Raw genomic sequence first — 17,804 nt, 5'->3', positions numbered from 1 at the left:
TAACACCAAGTCCATTCTGATAGAGCCATCACAGTGAGGCAGGAAACGCTCCTTGTCTGTCTATTTGATAGTTGGTAGGATGCAATAATATAAAAAAATGGAGTGTTCTTTTAAAAGTGTATATGATTAGGGGGGGGGGGGGGGGATATCTTTATCATGCTAGATTAGATGAACATTGTAAAGCGCATTTGGTTGCCATGGAAATGTTAAGTTTGTATTTAAAAATACTCTTACTTGAGGTTATTTTAGTGCTCTAATTACCTACACATAACACTTTGAGTGCTGGGTGGTACTCTGTGTGAGAGAGCTATAGCCTATTGTTAGGAAGTTTAATGTGAACAATTTAGAAAGTATTTATATGAAAAGTACCTTATGATAAACCAACGCATATGAATGGTTACAATGAAACAGTGTTTTGCTATTTTCTATTTTAGTGTGCTAAATAAAAAATAGTGCAGATAACAGGCTTATATTTCGTTAGATAGAGATTGATTCTATACATTGTGCTGTAGAAATTGCCAATATGTGTATAGATTAAAAGTCATACTTGCCTAAAGATCTGCAGTTCTCCTCCGCACATAGTATAGCTCCTGGCAGGGATGAAGAAGGTGAACGCACAGCCACCCAGCCCATCGATGGCAATGCATAGCATTCAGATGCACTGTGTGGCCATTTTATATCCGGGTGTGAGCTTGCAGGGCTGCTCATGTCACCCTTAGATGTATTCTTTGCTGCTATGTAGTAAAGCCCAGGAAGGTAAAACCAAAATAGAGAATAATTTTGAATACATTATGACACAGTTTGCTTGGACTTTGGCTGAAACAATGTATAGATCAAACCTACTCTTTAAAGTGACACCAAATTACTTTAGGCATGATGAGTGCACTTTAAAACAAGCCTCACATGGAAAGAAATGTGAATATGAAGCCTGGATCGGAACACTTTCACATTTGTAGCTACAGACAATATGTATTATTTGTAGAGACATTTTTCTTTTTGAATCATTTTGTTACACCGTTTAATTCTTTTGTGTTGAAAACTAAAATTGTTGGGAACAAAAAGTGTGCAGCTGTCACTGCTCTTACAACAAATTGTGTCTCTATTTATCTGCAGGCAGAATGAGAGTGACTTTCATTAACAACTTTGACTCCGTGCATCTTTGAATCTTTCATTGACCTTTTTCATGTTGATTGAGTTTGTGGGGAAATTAAGGAAATAATTGTGTTTGTTTTTTTGTTGTTGCTGGACTAGAAATGCAAACGAGCCGGCAGAGTTCTTATGCTAGTGGGAACCATCTCAAGCTCTTGGCATGGGAACTACTGAGACTTGTTGCATCTGGAACTTTTATGAAACAGATTGTATCCTGAGGGACTTATAAAATGATGATGACTTTTTGGTTTAGCACATTTGAGTAAAGGTCTTTTAGTCCTTAAACCATCTGCTGGTAAGCTGTGCTCATATTGTTTGGGGAAGAATTTTGAGCTTTCCCTAACGGACCCTGGGTTAAAATACCTGACACCAACTTGTTTGTAAAGGATCTATATATCTCAAACCCACTGGGGTTTTACTGTAAGCTTCTTATGCTAATTATTGTTTTAATATGTAATTTAGAAGGGGGTTGACTGGTAAGGGCTGCTTCCCCTTACATGTGGAGTAGTCACATGTCTTACTGACATTTTTTTATTATAATAAAATAATTATGACATTGTCTACACCATAAATTAATTAAAAGAGACACTCTTACAATTTTAAAGCTGTATAATTAAATGTACAACTTGGACATCACCACTATTAATATGGATTGTTTAATCAGGTTGAAATATTAACTTTTTTATTTTTAGTTGTGCAAGATTAATTCTAATTTGTAACCATGTGACAAAATAGGTTGAATGCCTGTGTTACCATAGCAGTAGGAAAACACTTTAATTGTATAAAGAGTGATAATTAAATGTTTTAATCTATTGAGAAAGTAATACGATGTACAAATCTACATAATTTTATTTGTTTCTATTTTCATGTAAAATCACTCAACTCTTTAAACGGTAAAAAAATACCTGGCAGGGCAGCAGTTGGTTCATATGAGCTAAGTTTCCTCCTAATATATGCCACTTCAAAGGCTTGAAAATGTGGGTATATAAGCACATGGATGGTTCTACTTTTGTGTTTTCCTTCTCACCATTTAACAAGCTTTGTCTCCACATCCTTAGCAGACGTATATTAGTGGGACACATCAGATGGAAAATAACTCAATATGTGCGCAAAAACAATAAATGAAAAATGACAAATATGTTTTTGCATTTGTTGCAAATCTCCAGGTTTTGCAGCTACTGCAGTGAACATTAGCTCAGATCAAGAGGTGACAATCAATTTTGAGTCAAATGTGCAACTGCCTTGAGTCCCCTTTGATTCAACAATGGCAAACATTTCAACAATCAGTGCAGAGTTGCATTTGTATTCTGTTTAATATATGTGTGTACACTTGAGTGAATTAAAGTTAGTATGGTAAACTTAATGAACATTCAGACCAAGTCATTTGTCTTCCCCTACATTTGGATGCATACTTGTACTTAAATGACAGGGACTGCAGGCCTCCAAGTGTCCTATGACTATTTGAACTTATTGTGTGTAAATCTGTTCCTAGAAATATTGTTTCTGAAAATAAAAATGTGTAAGGTGGGCGTCCTATTTTTATCATTTTGTTAACAGTGCAGATTTCAATAGAAACTTGTACTTTTATGAATTAATACGGGTTACACCGTCCTGACTTTCAAGCAGATAACAGATCCTGTTATCTCCTGGTTTGGTTAGCTTAGTGGAGATACAGTGAGGGGAAAAACATATTTGCTGCTGATTTTGAACGTTTGTCCACTGACAAAGAAATGATCAGTCTATAATTGTAATGGTGGGTGTTTTTTTAACAGTGAGAGACAGAATAACAAAAAATTATCCAGAAAAACGCATGTCAAAAAAGTTATAAATTGATTTGCATGTCAATGAGTGAAATACGTATTTGACCCCTTCGACTTAGTACCCGGTGGCAAAACCCTTGTTGGCAATCACAGAGGTCAGACGTTTCTTGTATTTGGCCACCAGGTTTGCACACATCTCAGGAGGGATTTTGTCCATTCCTCTTTGCAGATCCTCTGCAAGTCATTAAGGTTTCAAAGCTGACGTTTGGCAACTCAAACCTTCAGCCCCCAGAATTTCTATGGGATTAAGGTCTGGAGACTGGCTAGGCCACTTCAGGACCTTAATGTGCTTCTTGTTAAGCCACTCTTTTGTTGCCTTGCCTTTGTTCTCATCTGACCACAACACTTTCACCCAGTTCTCCTCTGAATCATTCAGATGTTCATTGACAAACTTCAGACAGGCCTGTACATGTGCTTTCGTGAGCAGGGCGACCTTGCGGGTGCTGCAGGATTTCAGTCCTTTACGGCGTAGTGTGTTACCAATTTTATTCCTTCGTGACTATGGTCCCAGCTGCCTTGAGATCATTAACAAGCTCCTCCCATGTAGTTCTGGGCTGATTCCTCACCATTCTCATGATCATTGAAACTCCACAAGTTGAGATCTTGCATGGAGCCCCAGACCAAGGGAGACTGACAGTTATTTTGTGTTTCTTTCATTTGCAAATAATCGCACCAACTGTTGTCACCTTCTCACCCAGCTGCTTGGTGATAGTCTTGTAGCCCATTCCAGCCCTGTGTAAGTCTACAATCTTGTCCCTGACATCCTTGGGCAGCTTTGGTCTTGGCCATGGTGGAGAGTTTGGAATCTGATTGATTGCTTCTATGGACAGGTGTCTTTTATACAGGTAACGAGATGAGATTAGGAGCACTCCCTTTAAGAGTGCTCCTAATCTCAGCTCGTTACCTAGATAAAAGACACCTGGGAGCCAGAAATCTTGCTGATTGATAGGGGATCAAATACTTATTTCACTCATTGACATGCAAATCAATGTGTAACTTTTTTGACACACGTTTTTCTGGATTTTTAATTTTTTTTTATTTTTTTTTTTGCTATTCTGTCTCAAACTGTTAAAATACACCTACCATTAAAATTTTAGACTGATCATTTCTTTGTCAGTGGGCAAACGTTAAAAATCAACAGGGGATCAAATACTTAATTCCCTCACTGTAAACTCAAGAGACAGCAATAGCCCAGAGCCACCTGGCTTGCATGGAGCTGCATTGGGAAGTCTGTGATTGGACAGCCACAGAAAGTCTGGCCAGGGATAGAAGGGGAGGGCTTGCAAAGGCAGCAGACAAGAGATCTCCAGGTTTTGCAAGCCGTGCTTTTAGATATACCTACAAATGTATAATTAAATGCGTGTATGTTTTAATTTGAGGTATATCTAGTAAAGAGTGATTTTTTTTAAAGTTATGTTTTATTTGGGAGGCAAAATGTCCTTTTTATGTCGATGTGGACACATTTTATTAGGAGCAATTAAATCTAGTCCAATGAAAGCAACGCTGCCACTTTTGCAGGTTTTGTTTTTAAATCCTCCCCCTCCTCCCCTCAATTTCTCAGGTTTTTTTTTAGCATTCACCATAGTCATTTAATAATACATAAGAAATATAGGGGCAATTTATTGATTACGAGTAGCATGTTCTTTGGTAATCTTTGTCTGATTCATTTGCTAGCTAATTTACCCACCGTCCAACAGTCAAAATAATCACATAGAAGGGCAAACTGTAGACATCATGGGCAGAGTGGAAGAGCCCAGGTAATGTGAGATCCGGCACAAGGCAAAAATTATATAATACGTTTAAAAAACAACAACTTGTGAGTGCTGCTTTAAAAAACAATGTCACAAACTCTCAATTACCATAGAGATTAGTTTTATAAACATTTACATAGGAACACTCAGACATTACCCCTTAAGGACTGAGCCAATTGTACAAGTTGGGATCAAAACAAAAAGTAAAGAAAACCTTGAATTTGCGCTATATGTCTGTTCAGGCGTAATTCACCGTTCATATTATGTGCAACCGCATTTATCATGTATAATTTTGTTCAGGAGAAACAGGGCTTTCATATCACATAAAATATTTGTATATTAAACATAACTTAATATGAATAAAATGTTTTTAAAAATTGAGAAATTAAGACATTTTCTTTTTTTAGTTTTGCATGGCATTTTAACTATAAAAGGTCACAATACTCTTAGCTGTTACTGCAATAAAATACACATATTTGTATTCAGCTATGTCTCACAGGTACCCCCTATGTACAGGTTTTATGGTGTTTTGGAAAGTTACAGGGTCAATTTTAGCACATTACATTTTATTTTTGTACACATTGAAATTTACCAGACTGGTTATGTTGCCTTTAAGACCAAATGGTAGCCCAGGAATGAAAATTACTTCCATGATGGCATACCATTTGCAAAAGTAGACAACCCAAGGTATTACAAATGGGGTATGTCCAGTCTTTTCTAGTAGCCACTTAGTCACAAACACTGGCCACATTTTTTGTGTGTGAAAAATGAAAAAAAACTAAATTGAACGCTTAGGCAGGTTGATACAAGTTAAAGGTGATTTTCAATAGTTATTCATTTTTGTAATTTCAATAAACATGACTGTTACCCTTTAAGCAAATAAACCAATAAGCAATTGGGAAATATAGTGTCCATATAGTGCTTAAAGGACCACTATAGTGCCAGAAAAACATACTCGTTTTCCTAGCACTATAGTGCCCTGAGGGTGCCCCCTCCCGCTGGGCTCTGGAGAGAGGAAGGGGTTAAAATCTTACCTTTCTCCAGCGCCGGGCTGGTAGCTTTCCTCCTCTCCTCCTTCCTAGCGACGTCATCAGCTGAATGCACATGCGCGGCAGGAGCCGGGCGCGCATTCAGCCAGTTCATAGGAAAGCATTTACAATGCTTTCCTATGGACTCTGGCATCTTCTCACTGTGATTTTCACAGTGAGAAGCACGCAAGTGCCTCTAGCGGCTGTCCGTGAGACAGCCACTAGAGGCTCTAGAGGCTGGATTAACACTCAGTGTAAAAAAAGCAGTTTCTCTGAAACTGCTATGTTTATAAAAAAAAAAAAAAAGGGTTAACCCTAGCTGGACCTGGCACCCAGACCACTTCATTAAGCTGAAGTGGTCTGGGTGCCTAGAGTGGTCCTTTAACTTCAACATCTTAAAGTTACACTTAATGGATAGCATTACTTTATGGAAGGAGAATAATGTGAGAAAATTGAATACATATGTGAAAGTTAAATAACTGGTCTATTTTTACTTAAATTGCTCTAGAAAGTATGCATATTATAGCAGACTGGAGGCTGCTATTAATTCTTTCTTATGTACAATGTATTGTCAGTGGTTGGATAAAAACTGCAGGCATCCAATCGGAATACATATTTGATTTGTTTTCCTTCTACTTCTAAAGCTTCCTGCTTTCTCTGAAATGTTAGTCTGTAAAATACAAATCAGTTTGGTCTTATGGATTCAATATGTATATGATTATATCACAGTGTGCTGAATGATTCAATAGCCATTTATAGTTATGAATTTCAGGCCCATTAATGTTCATGTCACATGCACAGACACGTGCAAGACAACTCTCTATTTACTGGAGATACTCTGTAATTACTAAATAGGCAGATACTGTGTGACACATGATACATCTCTAGTCATAAACCTTCCACCCATGATCACATTTGTTCTGCCCACTGCCTACTCTATTACAGTGAAATCCAGATTATTAAGCAATGGGCACTGTGTATAAACACGAATTACAGAAAGCTTTTGTGTAAGATAACAATGTAAATAAAATCTGGCAAATTTAGCTTGTGCACTGGGATGAGTTGGCAGCAAGAAGAGGGGATTGTGCTTAGAATGCAAACAACAAGTCCCTCAAAACCCACCTCGTCAGAAATGCTTACGGCCTCCCAGAGTAATTTATTTTTCACAAAACTGTCTTTTGCTCTCTGTTATAGGGCCATACTCCATTGTCACTTTGCAGTTCTGCTACTTTCCTACCTTAACCCACATCCTCTATAGGTTTGCTTCTATTGGGTTTTACACACCACCCTTTCTCCATGGTCAGATATAAAATGTATCTTAAATAACTTGCCTGCGTATTGGCATCGTAACACGTGGAGACTAATTGTATCTCTTTGTAGTACATTCATGGGTATAAGATACATATAAGTTGGGGACGGGGCCTGACCTCGAAGATGGCTTGACGCACTTTTGTGTAGCTCTCGCAGAACAAAGCATATATCTTGCTAAAAACCAACTTACCACGACTAGAAACACACTGAAGCAGATTGCAGACTTACCTCTATGGTGCAAATCTCCACAGCCCGGTACCACAGTGACTTGTGAGCAAGTCCAGATATGTGAGCAAATCTCACATATCTGGACCTCCGGCCTACTGAAGCTTGCGACTTGTAAACTGGGAGAGGCGGCTGATCCCACAGCCTTAGCCATGGTGCCTGAAGCGACAAGCTTGCAGCCCCGCATCCCCTCTCTTTAAACTGGTGGGGGTTATCCCGGTCCCCACTGAGACACTTACCTTTTTGCCAAAGCAACAAGCTACGCCGACTCCACACAAAGATGTCCACCGAACTGCTGCTCTCCACATCCCGGGTGAGCCTGGAACCCAATCCTGGGTTAAAAGCTTTGAAGCCAGGTTCGATTAAATCTGTCGGAAGTTCTGGCTCAGATGGCGGAATAACCCAGCCGAGCCTACCATACAGACTCCTTTTCTGTCTCCAGAGCCGGTTCCAGCTACCTGTCCCCACTTCGGGCCGGAGACCCTCGTGGAGCAGGCTTCACCACGAGTGTATTCTCTCAAGTCTTCATGGGACTGTGACTCTTCTATCAAGAAAGACTGGATCGATGGATATATCACATTGGCTCCACTACTGGCATGGGTTGACGGCGATGAGAGATCCAGGCACTGGGAGATGGACCCCCGGCAGCAGTCTAGAGCTCAAATACCCCGAACCATCACTGCAATTGACGCTTTGCTGAGGCCCATATGTGGCATAGGGTGACGTTTTACCAAACACATTATTCTATTCTCATTCCTTTGTATGCCTTCACTCTCACTGGTACTTTGATTTTGTTTTTATTTACCTTGTTTTAGTCTAATTTGCTGATTACTCTACTGTAAGCTTAAGCATGCTAATACTCATGGGCATAAAGCCCTTAATCTAATTCAGTGTATGCAACCAGTGCTCTTACCGCTTGTTTTTACCCTGTTAACCCTTTTAAAATCCAACACTAGCACTATGTCTTTTTAGCTTGAATAATTACTACAAAATGTGCAGACTAAGCTCTATTGTGTTCTCTCACAACATGTTGATAACATTTCTGTTGCTTAACAAGATGAAATGCTGCCATGTACCATCCGTGCACAACAAAAATAATTGCCAGAAAATAATACATATAAGTCGATTTAACAGTTTTGTACTCTTGGTTAATTAAGGATTTAAATGAGTGTGTGTGTCTGTATATGTCGGTGAGTGAGTGTGTAGTAGAGGGGGATGCTGGGTTTTTTTTATACTGTAATTTTCAAAATAAACCTAAGTTTCTATGAAAATGTAAGGTTTTTTGGGTTTTTTTTGCGGCCCATATAAACTTAAACCTTGTTTATGTGGCCCATGCTAGACTTTGAGTTTGACATGCTTGGTGTACATGATTAGTGCAGCTTATGAAAAATAATTCTAAATACATTTATTTATTTGTCCTGATTTAAAGAGTACAAAATAAGTTGAGGATTTACATTTATTTTTGGTAGTTATAGGTCATCAAATACAAGGGGTAAAACACTATTTAATGTGGAGTGATTTTAGAATGTGGTATGTTTATTGTAAGCCTAATTGCCATCGCAGAAAACACAATTGCCACAAAAAAAGTATACTTTTATGTAAAGTACATATCACAGGCTTTACCCAAGTTATTTTGACACTTACTGTGTACCCATTTAACTGCCAATCTCTGATAAAGGAGTAAAATGTAGTTGTTTTTTTTCCAGATTTTTTCCATATACACATATAAGTTTCTTTTTTTTTTTAATGTGTGTTTTGTAAACCTGATGTGCGCTTCTACTGTGCAGTACCCCATAATGTGTTCAGCTACATCTTCTGAGTACGATACCCCCAATGTATGCCTTTACCGCTATCATGTTAAGCTTCAATGCCATATAAAAGACCTGACCATTTCAGTTTCTACAACTAGAATTTGAGAGACAGATTTGGTAGGCTTATAGCTCATTTTGGGGTTTGTAGAACAGTTTGTTCAAATTACCCAACAAAGGCCTACCTTTTGTCAAAGTAGACACTCTAGGGTATATAAAATGGTGTATATTGTGCCTTAGCTTGTTGACATTCTTTTACCACTACATGTCAAAGTTTGTGGTAAAAAATACAAATAAAATAAAAATTCTTGCCTTTTAATATTTATAATTAGTGTTAGGATTCCCTCTGATGATGTCAGCAGAGCGATTTCCTTGCTGGTCCTAATACAAACCCTAATCTGAAATCTAATTCCCAAACCTAAAATTAATTGTAAAGCAATCTTAAATATAAACCTAATAAATACTAAACCTAACTTTTTTTTTTTTAACATAATCTTAATCCCTAATCCAAAATGTTTCCATCTACTAATATCAGTACTGATATTAGCAAAGGGAATTTGAAGCTTAGTGGTATGTTGCCATTTTCTGGCTATATTCAGCATGACAGCCTTTTACATTGAAAATAGTATGGATAATGCACCGTGATTGGTGCTGGGCAACTGACAAAGCCCAGCACTGATCAAAATTCCATTGGGTATGTTCTGATCCTGAGTGTCTCCCAATCACTAGATCCAGTGAGAGAACCAGTCACTTCATTGCTCGGCTGCAGTGTTCTCTATGGATTTAAAGTGCTGTATGCAGTGCATGCAGCCGATCAAAAAGTCTAGGGCCACTAAAAATGTCCCAACTGAAACTAGATTTCCTGGTATGGCCAGGGATTATACTCTGCTCATACTGCATTGCGGAGTTCTGAATGCAGCTCACCTGTCAGACTGGAGCCACTAACAATTACTCGAGCTAGCAGAGGGATGCCCCAGGAATAAATAGATATTCTGGTGTGAGCAGTTATTTAACCTTGTTCACTCCACAATATTGTTAGATACATTTAAATGCCTACGTAAAGAACTGTTTGCAGCACTGACTTTTAACGCTAAAAACAGCTCATCAAAAAGCCTGATGTCACAAAAGTGGCCCCAGGTATCCATTCATACCTGGTGTGAGCAGGGGTTTTAACCCTACTCACATCAAATCTACAGGATGTGTCATTACGTCCTAAAGGCATTAAAGCCCATAATGACACGTCCTAACATCCTTAACCCCTTAAGGACACATGACATGTGTGACATGTCATGATTCCCTTTTATTCCAGAAGTTTGGTCCTTAAGGGGTTAAGGGGCCAATATTACACCTAAAAAGAATGAAATTATTGCATAACAGGGTCAGGGTGGCGAGGATTGTGATGGAAGGTATGAGAACATGCCATCTTGTCATCAAGGTCATCTTCTGAGGCTACCATTTTTTTCATTTTAGTAGTTTTTCTGTGGCAACCTTTATCGGGAACTAATGGAACATCAAAAACTGGTCACATTGTGAGACACAATAAAGTTGATGATCATATTCAGTAAAAGTGCGGCCATTTATTCTCCATCATTCATTTGTTTGTACGTCCTTAGTATGTATGCAGTGGTTTACGACGCAGTGGTTGTTAAATTGTGCAGACGTACATTGTTGTTTAAATTTTGCAAGGGATGTACGTCTTAAGCTATTTATTTAACACCATTCAAAGAACCAAGGCGGTTGTTGCGTTTAGGAACTGATGCTGGATATATTTAGTGTTGTGTTGCTAACATTACCCACCCCCAAGCTTACAGTTTGTCTTCAGTGACCTACTTCTGGAATAGTAAATTGCTGTTCTCATCTCACTAGAAATATTAGTAAACTCCCACATTACCTGCAGACACAGTGTTTACTTCAGTAATTTAATGCTGCAATAATGCTTGTCGGAAAGTATCTTTGGCAGCTCAGCATTTTTCCAAAGCAACAGAATGCACAACTAAAATGTTACTGAATCATATCAGAAAATCTCGAAAAGAGGTGTATGGCCAGCTTGGAAAGTGAATCTTTACTGTTGTCTTGCTACTATTTGTTCACTTTATGTTGTCATTTTGTACATTCCACCAAGCTACTGTTTCCTTAGCCATGTTCATTTTGTAAGCACACAGGTATCAAGCTAGAATACATATGCTTTTATAATTATTTCATCTTTACATGTTAGTAATCATAAAAGGCAGAAAGTGAATTTTAAAGCATGATTGTAGATACACTTAAAGGGACGGAGTACCAATACAACTTAAATATATTTCATATGTTTATACAACATATTAATGAGGCCAAACACCATCAAATGCGTTCAAGTAGTTTTGGTGCCCGCAGTATCCCTTTAACCCCTTAGTGACCAGACTGCTTTTCAATTTTCTTGCCGTTTGGGACCAGGGCTGTTTTTACATTTCTGCGTGGTTTGTGCTTGGCTGTAATTTTCCTCTTACTCATTTACTGTACCCACACATATTATATACCATGTTTCTCACCATTAAATGGTCTTTCTAAAGATACCATTATTTTCATCATATCATGTATAATTAACTATAAATTTTTTTTATAAAATATGATGGAAAAAATGTTAAAAAAAAAAACCCACACTTTTTCTAACTTTGTCCCCCAAAGTCTGGGCGCATCTACAACCGCCAAAAAACACCCATGATAAATAGCTTATACATTTTGTCCTGAGTTTAGAAATACCCAATGTTAACATGTTCTTAGCTCTTTTTTGTGTGTGCAGGTTTTACGGCAATAAGTCCAAGTAGCACTTTGCTGTTTTCAAACCATTTCTCCCCCCCAAAAAAATTAACGCAAGTTACATTGCAACACTGATATCTGTCAGGAATCCCTGAATAACCCTTCACATTTATATATTTTTTAAAAGAAGACAACCTAAAGTAGGGGTATTTTGACTCTTTTCATGCTCTTTATATGCAACTATTTTATCACCAATCTATGCCAAATGTAAAAAATTAAATTGGTGATTTTTTTAAAAAAACACATAGTAATTTAAGAATACATGTACTTAGAACTTTAACGATAACTGCCAAAGAACACCACAATATGTGTTCAGCAACATCTCCGGAGTACAACAGTGCCCCCAATGTACAGGTTTTATGGGTTTTTGCAAACGCACAGGGGTCAAATGTAGGGCTTTACCCTTTTCCATGTTTGCACATTTAAATTTGCCAGACTGGTTTGCTGGGCCTATGTTGCCTTTGAGACCGTATAGCCAGGACGCACACCAGGATGTTTCCTGGTGGGCTCCCCCTGTCTTGAACTGCAACGCTGGGCGAGCGGTTCTAGAGCCACTCCCCCTCAGCGCCCGGCCACTCTTCCAGGCGCCCGAAGGTGGAGTCACCCAGAGGAGCCCTGTCACAGTATGGCAGAGCAGGCACCAGAGCAGGTGACCAGGAGGAGAGGGGGATGGAGAAGCCAGCCGGCGAGGAAGGCTGTTCTTGTAGCCTCTCACTCCTCCCTCGCGCTTCCTCTGTGATGCCGGGAGCCGGAATATGATGTCATTCATACTATACAGCGTTTGGGAGGAGTGAGTAGCTGCCCCACACTGGACCCCAGGGAGGTGAGTGTTTGAGTATTTGTCAGTGAGTGAGTGTATGTCTGTCTGTCAGTGTGTGTGTGACATGAAGGGGCAGCAAAATGGATCTTTGCCTGGGGCAGCAGAAATCCTTGCACCGGCCGTGCGTATAGCAGTCCAGGAATGAAAATTAAACCCCTCATGGCATACCATTTGTAAAAGTAGACAACCCATGGTATTCAAAACGGGGTATATCCAGTCTTTTTTAGTAGCCAATTAGTCACAAACCCTGGCCGAAATTTGCATTTATATTTGTTTTTTGCATTTTTCACTCAGAAACTGACATTTCACCGATGATATTATAGGATACATTTAACTGCTCTAAAACACTCATATTTGTGTAGAGTGATGTCTCACGAGTACAACAGTACCCCTAAAGTACAGGTTTTATGGTGATTTGGCAACTTAGAGAGTCAAACTTAAGATCTGCCAATTTCTGTTTTTGTAAATTGCTATTTGCCAGATTAGCTATGCTGCTTTTGAGACGGAATGGCAGCCCAGAAATGACAGTTAACCCCACCATAACATACCATTTGAAAAAGTAGACAACCCAGGGTATTCAAAATGGGATATGTCCAGTCTTTTGTAGTAGCCACCTAGCCTCAAACGCTTGCCAAAGTTAGCGTTCATATTTTGGTTTTTTTGCATTTTTTTTTTTTACACAAAACTGGACTTTTACTGGTGATTTTATTGGTGTGATAAGTTTTACTGGTTTAAACACTCATTTTTGTGTTCAGCGAAGTCTCCCGAGTATAACAATACCCCCATGTACAGGTTTTATGGTGTATTTTAAAGTTACGGGGTCAATATAGGGCTTGCCCAATTCAGCTGCCAGATTGGTTTGCTGGGTCTATGTTGCCTTTTGAGACCATATGGTAGCCCAGGAATGTGATATAACCCCACCATGGCATACCACTCAGGAAGAGTTCCTGTGGAGACTACAAGTGTTAAATAAATTAAAAATAATTAATTAAGGCTTTCACTCTAACTAGATTGCAAAAGTGATGAAAGGAGCCGCATTTAATCCCAGCAGCCACTGCTCAGGAGCAGGACCAGCAATTTCACAACAATAAGGCTGCACAAGAAATTTTCCAGGCACTCAAGGTGTTCAAGCCGCAGGCAGTTTTAATAGAACCAAAAGAGAAGCAACGTTTTGACCTGCTAAGATTTCTTTGTCAAGCTATTAAAACTGCCTGCGGCTTGAACACCTTGAGTGCCTGGAGAATCAAAACAGAAAAGTAACTACATGCTATATAAACGGCTCAAAAGTATTCCTGAAATTACGTAAGCAGTAAGTGTTGCCCTTGTACAAAACAATCACATGACTAATGTAATAAACCTATATTAACGTTAAAATGGCTTAAAATATAGAAAATAAATCATGTCAAAGCCTGTTAGTGGCCAATATATAATTCAAGTAAGGGCAAGTGCTTTAAAGTGCACAAGTTCAGAAAAATCAAACAAACATTACTGTCCAGCCAAAACTCAATTTAGCCAAGCATAAGGGAACCACGGTCACTGCATTTAATAATGTGTATATTATTAGTTAGTAATGTACTATTCCGTAAGTCCATTTGGCTTTTTAAGTTTATGCAAAAAATACATAATATATTTTATTATAGACGTTCTAAGGTAATAAGGCATGGGGTAGCCTTACATAGTCTATCTATTTTAAAATATAATTTGTTTATAAGTATAATACTCACCTCTGGTTTCTGCATGGTAAAGGTATTATATACAAGGGGCTAAGTCTGGATGAGGTTTTCTTAAAAAGGATACATCTATGGGGAAAAAATGGTAACAAATGGAATTGAGTTATGCCAAAATTCTAATCAACTGAATGGACATTTAGGATTGGTTTGAGGTGATCACTGTCAAGGTTATGGATTCTATTTAATAATAGACGGTTGTAAACATCTTCCTGCGAGACATCTGTTAAAAAACAGCTTCACTTTTTGTTTCTTTTTCTCATAGCAATCTCGTGTGTAAATATTGATATATCAATCCTAGACCAAGGATGGATTGAGGATCCATGGCACCTTTGCACCTGCAAAATTGATTAGTCTTGTTAAGTGTATTTTGTGTCATAGAAAAATGATGTATATCAAGGGATTGCCAACAAGTAGCATCATGGGAATTCTATTTATGCAGGAGCTTGGGCTCTTATTGGCCACACCTTATTTCTCATGGTGTAGAGAATGAGAGAAGGCATCAGAAGTAACAACTTGCAGAACAGAGACATTAGTTGAATGCATGAGTTTCATTAAGCAATTAAACAACCATAGAGGTTTTAAAATTGTTCTATAGTTTTGTTTATTTCATTTTTTTTTATTCAACTCTTGTATTTTATTCAACTGTGTATATATACAATTCTTTGACTTTTTATTTAAATTGTAAGATTGGTTTTGTGTTTGTGTAGAATGAATGAGTGTAAATCTGCTACTAGAACCATGTTCACTAATCGGTAGAGCTAGAGCCACCCTGCATTCCAAGAAGCTGTGACACAGCAGCTATTAATTATATGTGCACAGGTGACAGTTAAAATGGCTGAACCTATGCTTGACATGTGCGTAAATGCCACTAATCCTGATTCAAGTACAGAATTTCCACTAAGTAAAGCATACAGGTAACTAAAATCAGTGACCCTATATTAAACTGTTCATGTTTTATTGTATAAAGTAGTTTTGTGTTTTTGTTTTTTACACCATGTGAGATACAGATTTTTAATACGTATTATGGACACACACAACTCAAATTTTTAAATTTATTTATATTTTACATGTTTTAATTAATACGTTTATGCTTGTCACTACTGTCTTCTAAGAAGGCACAACATACAATTTCAATCAAATAAAAAAAACATTTTATTTATCCTTGGGAGCAATGAGAAATAGTATTGTGGCATTTTTAATTGAACTCATACGTAAGCACATAAGCTGTGTTGTAAAACCGCATACACAGCTTGCAGAGTCTCACATGTGTCCGTGTATGTGATGTGCAAGTGGAGTAGTACAGTACAAAGAACTTAAAGTACACTTTTAAAAAAAAAAAAAATCGTATTACTTCAAATATTTACGTGCATTTTATAATACAAATTTTAGAACCATTGTTTCCCTCTAAAATGTCATATGTTTGTTTGCACAAGAGAATTCCACGATAATTCATGCTTGTTTATGGTTGTGCCTCCACCTGTTGGGATAGGTCATGACACCCCTATTCCGTTCTGTGCTCTCCCTTGAAGTAACTCTTTAAAGGACCACTCTAGTGCCAGGAAAACATACTCGTTTTCCTGGCACTAGAGTGCCCTGAGGGTGCCCCCACCCTCAGGGACCGACTCCCGCCGGGCTCTGGGGGGAGGAAGGGGTTAAACTTACCTCTTTCTCCAGCGCCGGGCGGGGAGCTTTCCTCCTCCTCTCCTTCTTCCTCGCGATGTCATCGGCTGAATGCGCATGCGCGGCAGGAGCCTCGCTCGCATTCAGCCGGTCGCATAGGAAAGCATTTACAATGCTTTCCTATGGACGCTTGCGTGCTCTCACTGTGATTTTCACAGTGAGAAGCACGCAAGCGCCTCTAGTGGCTGTCAATGAGACAGCCACTAGAGATTTTGGAGGCTGGATTAACCCTCAGTATAAACATACCAGTTTCTCTGAAACTGCTATGTTTATAAAAAAAAGGGTTAATCCTAGAGGGACCAGGCACCCAGACCACTTCATTAAGCTGAAGTGGTCTGGGTGCCTAGAGTGGTCCTTTAATATATATATATATGTGTGTGTGTGTGTGTGTAGATGTACATTATATAATATAAAGAAAGGAGCTGTGTTTTACAATACTGTGTATATATACATACGGCTTTTATTCCATAATTAATGAGTGACATTTGCTCCTTTCCACTTGATACTAGGATATTGTGTCAGTCATCTATGTTTTCATCAAACTTACAGTTTGTCCTCAGAGATCCCTTTTCAATATTTGTTCTGGAGGTGACCTACATGTCTCTGGTGAAGGATTCGTATGAAATGAACAGGTAGTGCTTTATCAGCAAAACTTGATTTATATGCACTCTGTCCTTGTTTATTAACACCGCATAGGTCTCATTAAAGCTTTCAAACACTTGGGCCAATAAAAAACATCAACATAATCTATATTATAGTATTGCTGTTTTCAACTCTAATTTACTTAACATTATCTTTTATTTTTAAAGTGAACTTGTTATCACAAATCGTGTGATGCCCGGTGATACCTAAATCTGCCTCTCCATTCCTGATCTTTCTCCATGTCTGCTGGATCGTGCCACCGACTTAATGTCCCTTGTTTCTGATTGTTCCTGTACGTCATGTGTGCTTTGTTAGAATAAAATGTTTCTTATTCACCTATTTAACAGTGCTGTGGGAATATGTTGTGCACTATGCTGGCATATGGTCAGCAAATGTATAAATTAAAAGATGCACTTACTTGGAGAACCAATCCTGCAGACTACACACAGCCTAGCACTCTGGACTTGAAGTGCACACTTAACCACTACTCAATCAAGTCATGCACACTAGGAGTTGTAGGATGCAGCCACTTAATTTGCTTGTGGAATGGGGTGGTACGCTTAGATATAGTAGTCTAAGTTGATGCTGTGCTAATGGCATAAAGGGCCAGGAAGATACAAATAGCAAAATACTCTAATTTTAAAGTTTTGCAGTTGTTTGCAATTTGGCTCGGAAATGCCTTAATGAAAATATATTTTATTTAAAATGCAACAAAATCATCTTATGTATGGCAAGCACATTTTCAGGTTAAATTTACAAACCTGACATAGTTTGTTTTGCTTTTGTTTTGTTTCTCGTTTGTTTTTTGTTTTCAGATACAAAGCTTTGTTAAAACTGTTTAGACTACTTAATACATTGGATAGTTAAGTTGCAGCCATTTAATTTTTCTGTGTCAAATTACTTAGAATAAAATCGCTTTCCTTTGTATAGTTTTGCACGTTGCTGGGATCCCCAGTATCTTATTGGGAACAAGTCGCATACCGTCTTCAAATTAGTTCCTCTAAATGTATCATTTACATAATGAAGGATACATTTCTTTAAGTG

The 17,804-nt window shown here is 38.3% G+C and overlaps 1 protein-coding gene across 5 annotated transcripts in view; it reads left to right on the top strand.

Moving 5' to 3' along the window:
• Positions 1 to 17,804, top strand: part of NR3C2 (nuclear receptor subfamily 3 group C member 2) — a 358,005-nt gene that overhangs the window by 57,923 nt on the left and 282,278 nt on the right. The gene's annotated exons all lie outside the window — the stretch shown is intronic.

This window comes from Pelobates fuscus, chromosome 6, assembly GCF_036172605.1.
Source record: "Pelobates fuscus isolate aPelFus1 chromosome 6, aPelFus1.pri, whole genome shotgun sequence".
In the NCBI taxonomy this organism is placed as follows: domain Eukaryota; kingdom Metazoa; phylum Chordata; class Amphibia; order Anura; family Pelobatidae; genus Pelobates; species Pelobates fuscus.
Note: the sequence above shows the minus strand (reverse complement) of the source record. Positions and strands in the feature narration are given on the sequence as shown.